We start from the raw sequence: 12007 nt of genomic DNA, 5'->3' as shown, positions 1-12007 counted from the left end.
TATAAATTTAAATTATGGCTATGTTATATATGTTTATGCTTTGATTCAAAATTAATTCACTTGTATTGAAAGTTGAACATATTCGCCTACATGCAAACAATGAGATTCGAAGTCAAATGGATTGTAATTTGAAAATTTATAAAAGATATAATGTGGTTTCTGCTCTGTGTACATGTTAACAAGGGTACGTAAGCGAAGAAGGGGTGGCAAGAGATTTTTCTGTCAAGAGCTCTCCAATTACTTTAGCTTCAGGTTAATAAATCACTGTAGTAGTAAAACTGGCGGCAGAGAGGTGTGCATTTAACGCGACAGCAGAACGGAAATACGGGTTGCGCTGACCGCACGCTCTATCAGCAATAGCGTATATTTACGCCGATATTAAGCTGATTATGGTACTTGGTCACAACGGAGTCGCTGGAACTTGCAACAAATTACATCTTTACCCCAATCTAATGAGTCTGGATCGGTTCTCCGAACCGATATTGCATTTTAGCACATCTTAGTAGGCATTGGTTAACACCTGTGCGACAGCGATATTTTTATGCCTTGGAGACATACAAAATTTAATTTTATGGAAAAGAATGAATACTGCATTGAAGGATTTTGTAAGGCGCTGTTTCGATATAAAAAAAGGAAAACCTTTGAAATGTGAAAATATTTTGGTTTGGAGGATACTTTAATTTATACCAACTGGTTGCAATCAAAGACGGATGCTGACTTTGCTCCATTATGCTTTCTTCCTTGTAAATTTGCTTTGCATAAAACTTAATATGGAGGAGAACAGGGACAAAAGCCGGAACTGGGATATCAGCGCAAATGTCGGTGGAAAAAGTGGCGCAGTGATTCCAGTTGCTGTGTCGCCGGCGGCCATACCTCTGCTGTCAAAGGAGAAGTTCGTAGCGTTTGTAGTGCTGCTGCCAAACTTGTTTTTCAAGCCAGAGGTGCCTCAGTTGATGAAGACTCGAACCTTGAAAGTATTGGAAACTTTAACATGATCGAAAAGGAAGCTTTGATGGGACCTCGGGGGAATGCCAGGGGTGTGGTTCGGCACAAAGACTATTTCCAGCGTAAAATCTAACAAAAAAGGGTTGATACGAAAGCTATATACAAAGTGTTGGTGAAAGTTTATGATAGACTTAGCTTCAAGTTCAACCAGACGAAGCAAGGAGAATAGGGATTGGCTTGGGCTAAGAGAAAAATGCAGGAAGACGGAGAAGGGCACAGAAGCAGTGAAGCTGAAGCAGTTGAATACGTTTTTAGTAAAAATGTGTGGAGATCCTGACACGTGTATGCCAGCAGTGGATGCTTCCGGCTGGCTGAATAAAGTCAAAATACTGAAATGTAAGGAAATCATTCTTTGTTATGATTAAAGGAAGTAGTGTCAAAGCTTCAATGTCTCTAGGGACCGTTCTCAAGATAGTGGATCAGAGCTGCGTCTTGTCGATTCCGAAAGTAAAGACACTTATACCTTGCACGGTAAAACCGCTGGATGCATTGCGCCTACCCAAATGCAAAATATTGGTTTGCGGATGAAAAATTGGTGGATGTTGCAGGTCACCAACTTCGGCAAGGAATGCTTGCTTCAATAGACTTGAAATTTCGGCACCCCTCCTTGTATATTTTATGCGTATACTTGTATATTCGAAATTCGAAAAAGTAGTTTTAAAATTTTACAGCTGTCATAATGGGTCTGTCCATCCACTAGATGTCCGGCGTCGCACGTCAGGCGTCAGGCGACTTTTTTGCTATTATCTCTTTGTTTTTGCAAAAAGTTCCAAGGGCATGTTTTAAGTTGTCGGCATCTTTTTGAAATACTAAGCAAGTTTCAGAAACTGATTTCCGAAAGAGGTCTTACCCACCATTAGTAAACATGAACATTTCTTATCTGTTTTACTAGCAACCCTCTTATCTGAAAGACATTGTTTATATTTCCATACTTTTCTTTAAGTTTATTGTTATAAGGTAATAATTATGAATAAATAAAGTAAAATAAACTGAAATATATACTCGCTACTGACAGAAATTTTATTTAATTATTTACTCTTCTCTTATTTTTCCTATTGCTAATCGGAACTTTTGCCTTTCTTCATAGAGCACCGATACAAATTCTCACATTCATCCACAAATATCTCCTTACAAATATAAATAATCACGTGTAAAAGTTGTAATCGATACAAGAAATTGCATTAAAATGCTATAAAATATCGAATTAAGTGTAGGAAAGTGAGCACACAAGGATATCCGGTGTAATAAACTCACCCATATGAAGAACGAGTTCCAAGGCAATCGATAAGAAGTCAAAGCCAAAGAGCAAAAACCACAAAAAACTCAACGAAGCCATTGGCACTTGAGGGAAAATTGTGGAAGGGGAAAAGCACAAAGAAGAAAGACGTTTGAACTCAACAATATTAAGTCGCATGCGTGCGCCTCGAACGACAAAAAGTCTCGAAGCTTCAAAGCAAACGACAAACAAAGCTGTGGCAACAAAGCCCGGCAAACTCTGGTTGCTACTATTTTGATTGTTTATGTTGTGTTCTTTTTTGTTATACTTGTTATTGTTGTTGTTGACATTGTGTACATTTTCCAATTATTTTGGTTCAGTGAAGCTGAAAAAGACCAATCACACACACACAGACGCACACAAAGCGGTACGAAAAACGGTAATATTACATGTTGGCTCGAGGGCAAAAAATAAGCCTAAATGTATGCTACATAATGCTAATATTTATAAAAACGCGCTTTGGCGCAGGCTTATCAGCAACCCCAGTAGACGCGGCTAAGCCGAAGAGCTGATAGTGTTCTGTTTTTTCTAGCTATGAGATATTTGTTGAGAAATAACAACAACAATAACAGCATCATGTGTGATAGTATGGCAGTCATGTGATTTATGATTGTAGGCAAAACGAAATTATGCAGCATAGTTTGCGGCGTGCGTGAAAATATGCAAAATCGGGTGCGACAGAAAACAAAAGCCGAGCACAAAGTTAAAAATTGTCGAAGACCTAAAAATGAATTATGACGAGACGCTGTCACAGCTTGGAGCGGGGTTGGATTAGGAGAAATGCGAACGTGATCTTCGACAGACAAACAAATAAACAAAAGTCACTAATATTACGTTGCATACTTGCCAGTTGAAGGTGAAAAATTGCAGACGACAAAGAGACGTTAGGGCATTTAGTGATTATATAACATTAAAGCAGCAATAGCATTCAAACAGTATAAACCTCTGGGCGCTTACAACCCCTAAAATATGTATCAATGTTTGCAAGGCGTATGCGTATACAAATGTTAACATACTTTTTGGCGCATTAAGTGCTGAATGTGATTTTCAAGCGCCCAGCGAGTGCAAAGGCTCCCCAATACTTTCATTTGCGAAACATATTTTATTAAAAACTCTAGTTCTTCGCCTAAAAGCCCCCAATGCACCGCCTGGGGATATGCTAACAAAAAACTTCAAAGCGCTAGACAACTCCAACTCTGCGGCGGCTTTAGCGTCACCCTCTTGTGACTTGCGCCTTTTTCACGGCTAAACGCACTTTTTGCCGCAATTCAATTGTCATTGTGGAGCAAATAAATGCACACGTTTATTTCATAGCATACTTTTTGGCGCCCCATAATATTCTTGTGGGTAAATATTGTCGTCACATTCATTTATTGACGCACTTAAAAGCGCATAAGTATAAGCCACCCTCGTATTGAATTAAATTTCATTCTTTTTTTACATGGTGCTTGGCAGCTTTGCAGAGTTGCATTGAGAAGTTATGATTTTTTTTTATATTCTTTCTTAGTATTGTTACATGTAATCTGTAATCGCTGTGTGCTTTGAACACTACGTTCAGTGCTTAAAAAATAATATGGAAATGTTCCTGTGTAAATAATTGATGAGTGAGTGCTTCATTTGAGTTGTTTCATTTCTTGCTTTGAATTTCTTATTTCATCATCTAAGTAAAGTAAATAGTAAGCTTAAAAGCGAGTGCGAAAAAAGTTTGAAAACGTCTTATGACTGTTGTTCTATGTCCTCTATATCTATATCTATTATCTACATAAAAGCAGCTTATTTGCTGAAAAATAAATTTTTTGATATTTACATTTTTGCATTAAACTGAAGGAATTGCTTAGCATAGTTAGAATGATCTAATTTAATGTACACTATTCTCTTTGATAACTTTAAGTTATTTTCAAGGTAATTTCATAGTGCCTATCATAACCTATTAGCAAAAGCAAACATGCACAGTCCATTTTCACAAGCTTTTCTTGAGGCTCCCTAATAAAACCATTCACTATAGACTGGAAATTGTAGTAATCAATTAGGTTAGGTTAAGTTCATCTGGTAGGCCAATAAGCCAGGCATAGACCAGTTTGTTCCTTTGCGACGCCAGGTGTAGTTCATTTGCTAAGTCCAAGAGTAGTAGTCATCGTTTAGGCTGACTAACCTTGATGTGAACTTTAACAGACTCTGCGGCTTTACTGTCGATACCTCCTCCAGTGTATGATGTCTCAACTATAGACAATTTCTGCAGTCTTCTCGACTTCCCATCAAGTTCCTACAGCCTCTTTTATCAAGTACCAATAGGAATTTTGTGTACTTCTTATCTACCGGTTTGTACATGACTTTTGAAGTTTTGCACCATGGTAGCTTATTCCCTCAGGTTTTGATTTTCTTTCCCATGTTTCTGTTGATATCGACATATAGCCAATGCATTGGTTTTCCAATGTTACATACACTATTCTTGGCAATCTCGTCCACTATTTCATTTCCCTCGAAGCTTTTGTGGCCTGGCACCCAAGAGAAGTTACTATTGCGAATTAGACCGGGCGGATCGTGCCGCAACAAAGTCTTACTATTTTTGTACACAGTAGTATGTTGATATCTTCTCTTTTTCTAATATGCTTAGTACTCACTGGAACAGCGTTTACTGTCAAAGTGAAAATATTTTAGATCAACTAAAAATTAGCGAAGAATCTACTGTACTCATAATTGAAAGAGTTAAAAGATGATTATCTAAAAAGTCCACAACAAAATGGGGCAAAAAAGTTGAAGAGTAAATTTAGTGAAATCGCTAAAAAGAGCAAAAACTCCACACAAATACCTGACATTCCATTAAAAGTTTGACCTCCAACAAATTACAAAAACATGAAAATATACAAAAACACGTCCAAGCTTGAAGGGAGTGTGAGAAAGGGAGTACGCGAGCGTTAGTGACAGAGATTTTGTGCACTTCATGAGCAACTATTAACGGCTGACGAGCGAAAACACTGGTTTAATGGCGCAAATTGCTGCTCAAATGTGTGTGAGTGCGAGTATGTGCATATGTATTTATGCGCGTGTGTGTGGTCAGCAAAGTGTGCAACTGGATTTGGCAGCCAATACAACAGCAATGTCAACAGCGCTGGTAGTGTGAGCCTAGCACAGACGAAGTCACTCATACGCCACGGCGAACCCAAAACCAACTGGAAACTCATTTCATACATACATATACGCATATTTGGGGCACTAAGCGTTCGTTGTGCACTGTTTATGTTCAAGTGCGAGCGCACTGGTATGTATGTGCGTGTTGATGAGATTGTGCCACCGATAGTGCAAAACTACCTGTCGTTCGGGGCGGCCAACTGGCGAGTCATTTTGCATATTTTCACAATTTTATGTGTCATTCGTTTTGATAATTACCACCAAACAGCACATACACCGGCAACGGGAGTGGGCGCGGAGTTGGAATGACGCAGCAACAGCTGTTTTGCTAGCGGCCAAAAACAACAATGACAGGCGGAATAACAATGTGAAATAAATTTTATGCAAAGCAACAACAAAAGAGTCGTTTAAATTTTTTCCAAAATGACGCTAGGTGAGCCAGTTTATCGGCGGAACAGGTGTCTGTGTGTGTGTGTGGATCGGTGAATGCATGCTTTTTGCGCCAACAAATTCACACATTTGCCGTTTTGCCGCCACACTAATGGCCTAGCCAAGCAACTGGCGGGTAATGGTGAGTTAAATGGCAACGGTTGATAGTCGTTGGCTAGCGTGGTTGATGATGTTCGGTCGCTCGCTGGGTTTCGCCTCGCTAGCATTGGCGGCGTTGGAGTTGTTGGCGTCGCACCGCAAACGGTTATGTTATGACCCGGCTGCATGTAAAATAGGTGACAGCAAAACATTGGCGCACCAAATTGCCAACGACTCGATTCGACGCGACTCGATTGCTGGTTATTGCCACTAGTGTTGTTGTTGTTGTTGCAGTTTCATTTTATATATTTTTTGCTCGTACGCCGTTGTTGCCTGTTGTCAATATTGTTGCCATTAATGTAGGCGCTATTGTTGCTGTAGTTGTGCGCTGATAATTGTTGCTGTTGCTGTTGTTGTTTATGCTGCCGGCTGGCTGAGCACGTTGCCAAACAAGCGGAAAAGTGCTTGTCGCCCATTTGTATGCAATACATCCGCTCGAAAATGTTTGAGGTTAAGTGCAGGCAAATATGCAACGACTTTGTTGTGCTTGTTGTTGTTGTTGTTGCTTTTGCTCAGCCCAATAAAGCCATGGAAGTGTGCTTGTGTATGCCGAGTATGCAAAACAGGTGGCATAGGCAGGCGCATATTTGTCAAATGGCGATACACACACACACGTTTACATACACACATACATATATATGGATTCACACATACATTCATACACCCATACATCCATATTAGAATATATTTGGCTGCCATTGCGGAAACCGAAAATGTTTATTTTGCCGGCACTCACACACTGACACTCTAGCTAACTGTTTACTATCAATGTCAGTGTGTGTGTCTATGTGTGCTTTTGTTATGGCTTCCAACACTTTCGTGGTTGTCAACATGAGAGCCGCTATCGCATTTGGCTCTTTGGCTTTTTGCCTGTCCGACCAGCTGTTTCTTGTTTTCGGTCATTTCGGTTGCTTTGCTTCCACCAATTGCCATTTACGTCCGATTTGTGTTGTTCTTGTCGTTGTTGTTATTTTTGGTGGCGGCAGCGCTGGCGTTGGTCTACGCTAATTTACGGCTAACCGTAGCCAAAGTATGCGGCGTACATTAATTGGTGGGCTTTTTTTATGTTGCTTAATATTGTTGTATTTTATTATTGTGTTGTTGTATATATGTGCGTATGTGTTAGTGTCTGAGTTGTGCGGGGGCTGCATTTAGTTGAATTTAAAATGCAATTACGTCTAATTTGCTTGGTGTAAAATTGTTCACGGGCACACACTTAATTTTAATGGGCAATTAAATAAATGCACTAGAAAATTTAGATTGTGCAGCACTACTTCATCTAAATAATAGTTTGATACAAACTTAACGAGCTATTAGTTTGTAAAAGTGGTTCGAAGCCAATAATATATAAAAACTATATAAAGAAATTACATATATGTATTTTGGTTCAGCAGTGTATTTTAACATAATTGGCGATCGATTGAAATTGTTTTCTTTTAACTTGAGACTAAATTTTAAATCGAAAGGTAATTAAAAATTAATTAATTCGGACAAGAGTACAAGATAGTAAGACAAATCAATAAGATATTTTATGAGACTTCTAGATCTCTTCTATCTAGAGACAAACTAGAAGTCGTAGTCAACATACACTCCGTTTACTCCCTGTCGATCTCAACCCAAAAAGTTCATCTGCATAATCGACATTTTTTTCTGTTGAATGCCAATGGGGTCTAAAAACCATCAAGTATGGAATAACACATTCCTTAACAAATTTAAAGGATCGTCTCAGTGTGACCCGACGAAAAATCATTGATTTTCGCAAGCATATCGTACTTTTTAATTATCTAAAATATTTATTTTTCATCCGAATATTAATTGACTATCAAACCTTAATTTTCAATCAAGAAGTCATAAGTCGAAAGGTCGGATTTTTCTGTTTAATGTGGGTGGTCTTTATAATTCCTGAAGTCTCTTCCCTCTGTGATATTATTTTATGACATAAATGCGTAGGGCCATGCAATAAGAATTAAATGAGTGCTCCCGACTGAATAATCCCCCTCCAACATTTCTCCTCCTCACCCATTTGCGGTGACTCCATTCACCCATATATCCCTCGAAGGTATGTGCGTGGAGAAAAAATATCATCAGAGGTAGGCTCCTCGACGCGGTTCTCTGGGATACAGTAAAAGTGAAAGGTGATTTTGGAATGTCCCTCTCTGGGGCTTTTAAAGCATTTGGTTTCCGAAAATGTGATAACAACACTATTACACTTATCGGTTATGTCCTTGAGTGCTTTGTCTAGAATGGTAAGAAGTGGTATTTTTGGTGTTGAACGTATTGCACCTAAGCAGTTTTCGGTATATATTAGGAACAAATGGAAAAAATTTTTGGATAGTTACAAAAATATGGCTTTTTAATGGCAAGCCTTATAAATATTTGTGGAATAATAGTTGTTGTGCTGTTTGTCGAGGTTTTCTTATACTAAATATTTTTAGGTCCCATTATATACGAATAAAGTTTTCAAAAACTAAAAAATTTAATGGCCAGACTTCCAAACAAAGGTAACACCTCGCTGGTGAAAATCTTTCTTAGAAAAATTTTAGATTTGATATATGCAAAGGTTATTTAATAAAATGTGTATATTTTTTTATGGAAAATATGTTTCTGTTCAGAAGTACATATATATATACACATGAAAACAACTTCCCAAAAACATTCAAAAATGCTATTCTATCTTAAAACACAGTCTAATCAAAGTTTACTGTCTAGTTCAAATCACATATTTATATACGTACGAGCGGCTATATTCCGATGTTTTGCGCTGCTGCCGGCAAATAAAGAAATTAATCATATTTGTTAGCAGCCATCAAGCGTCATCAAAGGCATCAGCGCTGCGGCGGCGGCTGTTTGTGCGTCTGATTTACCACCCTCAGCTGGTTTTCCTGCCACATACACACACAGATATAAATATTTATATGCAGGAAGTGGTGTGTTTGGTGTAACTTGTTAGCTGGTGATGTATGAGTATTTCCAAAACAATTTTTCAAAATTACCCGCCCAATCTGTCAGTATGACAAATAACTGTCAAGAAAAGTGTGTATGATACAGCCAGACGGCGGCACACACATACACGTACACGAGTGGAAAGAATTAACATTGTTGAAACTTTGCTTGCCTGGCTACATGTGTGTGACGGCCAAAGTGCTTTTGTATGTATGTGTGTCTGCGTACGTGTGTTTAAAGTCATTGTAAACATACGAGAGCAGAATTACGAGCTTTAAGAATTTATTTGTAAAAGTTTTTGCATTTTTGTTTTTGACTCTTTCGTTTTTGTTTCTTAGCTTTGTTAGCCAATTAGCCGTCTTACTGTTACAATAACGGCATTTGTACTACGATTTTTTTGGGAAAAAGTGAAGCATATCTCTGGCTAAGTATACATTTCTGCAGGATTGGGAGTCTTTTTTGTCTCGGCACCCACCTTGCTTGCATGCCAAGTCATCATAAAATATTTGTGAAATAAGCTGCAGTCCCACCTGCGTGTTAGTTGGCACGCCCACCCACGACTGCCCATCAAATTAAGCAAATACACATCATTAGCTATATTGCGCCGCCTTTCCCATGCAAATGCGACAAAAAACCGAAGCACACACACTCGCAGCTTACATGACACATACAAAGATGACGTGTAAATTAATGGATACGTTGCTGAAATACATATTTCATTTATGCGACTGAGTGCTGAGTGACTGCAGTGTGGAAGGCAGCAGTGTAAAGTGTAGGAGAAACAGAATTTGGAGGCAAAAGAAACAATAACAACCCTACTGGATTTAATTAAAATGCACCTGTGCTAGCAATGAGACTTTTTTCGGTTTCTATTTACGCCTATTTGCTTGGCATTTGCCTTAATTCTTATTTCTTTTTTTCTTTTTTTTCGCCTTCTGCAATTTTGTAACTTCTAAAGCCTCATATGTTGACGTTGACGAGAAAATAACATATGCAAAGGGAACAAATAAAAAATGGGATTCTTTGCGCGAGTTTGATTCCAATGGTTTAGATCATATGACAGCTATATGCTATAGTAACCCGATCCAACTGATTTCTTCGCAGATTATAGTGAAGCCTTGGATAATAATATCTGTCAAATTTCTTGAAGATACCTCTTTAAATGAAGAAGCTTTCCATAGAAGCACTTTATTCCGCATAGCTTTATGTTATAGTAATCCAATCTGAACCATTACTACAGATATTGCACTGCGGCTTTAGATAATAATCTACGCTGAATTTCTTAAAGATATCTCTTTGAATAGAGAAGCTGTCCATACAAGTGTAAGTAAGTGGTATAAACAATAGTAGTCTGATATGAATCAGTCCAACAACTGAGCAGCTTCTTGGTGAGAAAAGGCCTGGTGAAAATTTTCAGGTCGATATCACAAAAACTAAGTGAATAATTGACATATATACGGACATTGCCATATCGACTCAGTTCGTCATACTGGGCATTTGTATATGCATAGTATGTATTTTCYAGAGTGTAAGACTCAAACTTAACGTAACCTGTTCGTTTGTAATAGAATACTAATATTAAGTCATACTCATTACTAACTTCCACCTATATTAGCATACTTCAAGGCGTTTAGCATACCTTAGAGCGCTTTACATTTTACCATTGGCTATTTGCTTTAAATTTGCATAAATTCCCCTTTATTTAAATTTTCTTTTGTTCGCATTCTTTTATTATTATTATTGTTGTCATGTTATTGCCAGAGCTGTGTCACTTGTGGAGTTCACAGGTTCATAGGCCTTTAGAGTTTGAGTAAGTAGCAAAAGTTTTTAATGCATCTCATTCTCATTTTCATTTCCTCAGTAACACATACAGACACACCACGTCATACCATTAATGCCATGCATGCGAGCGGCTCAGTGTGCGAGATATGTCAAATTAAGCAGCACGCACCAGTTGTCAAATGAAATGACAGTTTGCCACCGCGCTTATGTATGTGTGTGCATGGAAGTGGGAGTATGACTCAGGTGCGTGTTGTTCGGTAAGCCGCATGTGGTCACTTCAAAAGCGGATTAAATGCCTTTTCCTTCCAAATAAAATGTATTGCTTTTTTGTAGAAAGGGACCGATTACTATTTTATAAATTCTTAATCTGTATAATCAAAGAAAAGGTCATCGTTTATAAAAAAAACCAACAAGTTTTCGGATTTTTTGACTTTGCACAAATTTGACCTAGACTAACAAACRCGACAACATTTTCACATGTTTTAATACAAATCTCTATCGCCGCCATCAAAATAGATTCCTGATCCAATACAAGCATGCTAATGGGTTCTCCAAGTTTGATATGTATGTATGTATAAATTTTCAAAACCTCGGTTGGAATGGCTTCAGTGATTACAGCGAAATTGCTCTTTCCGATTACTCGACCTAGTTTTTCAGATTTTTATTTAGGTCTTTTGTTGCCGAATCTAGCACGGACACGCTTCATAGCCAAGACAATAACCAAAACGTGTTCAGACGATCCATAAGAGATGCAGAGGTCGTCTGCTCTCTCTCTCATTTTCTCTGTTGGCAACACTATCACATTCTTTATCTTTTTTTATCTTATCTCCATTAATGGAATTGGATTTGACTCCGTAGTCGTGGTTTCAGTCCAAATAAAAAAGAAAATTTGTTGTTTAATAATTTTTTCCAATATAAAAGTCGCCAGTTCAACTTTCGTAAAAAATGGCTGCCAAGCCCATACGCCTTGGAATTGAAACTTCATACAAGTGACAAAAAAAAATGTATCGATTCGGTTTGCGTGCGCAGTTTGAAATTCAAAACTTCAGTAAAATTTGATCGAATTTCAAAATGTACTCCAAATAATTTGATGAATGGTCTTTAGAAGACAATTCTTGATCGGATATAAATCTCGGTCCATTTTAATTACGTAGATATGACTATCATCTCATCGCCTAGCATATGAAGTGAAGGGGTTTCGTCATAAATGTGAGGGATATACATATGTATACAGTAAGTCGGTGAATAGGTGGTGATATCACGCCCCAAACAAACAAACAGCTC

The sequence above is a fragment of the Bactrocera latifrons genome, unplaced genomic scaffold (assembly GCF_001853355.1).
Source record: "Bactrocera latifrons isolate USDA-ARS-PBARC rearing strain unplaced genomic scaffold, ASM185335v1 scaffold_41, whole genome shotgun sequence".
Taxonomy (NCBI): domain Eukaryota; kingdom Metazoa; phylum Arthropoda; class Insecta; order Diptera; family Tephritidae; genus Bactrocera; species Bactrocera latifrons.
Note: the sequence above shows the minus strand (reverse complement) of the source record.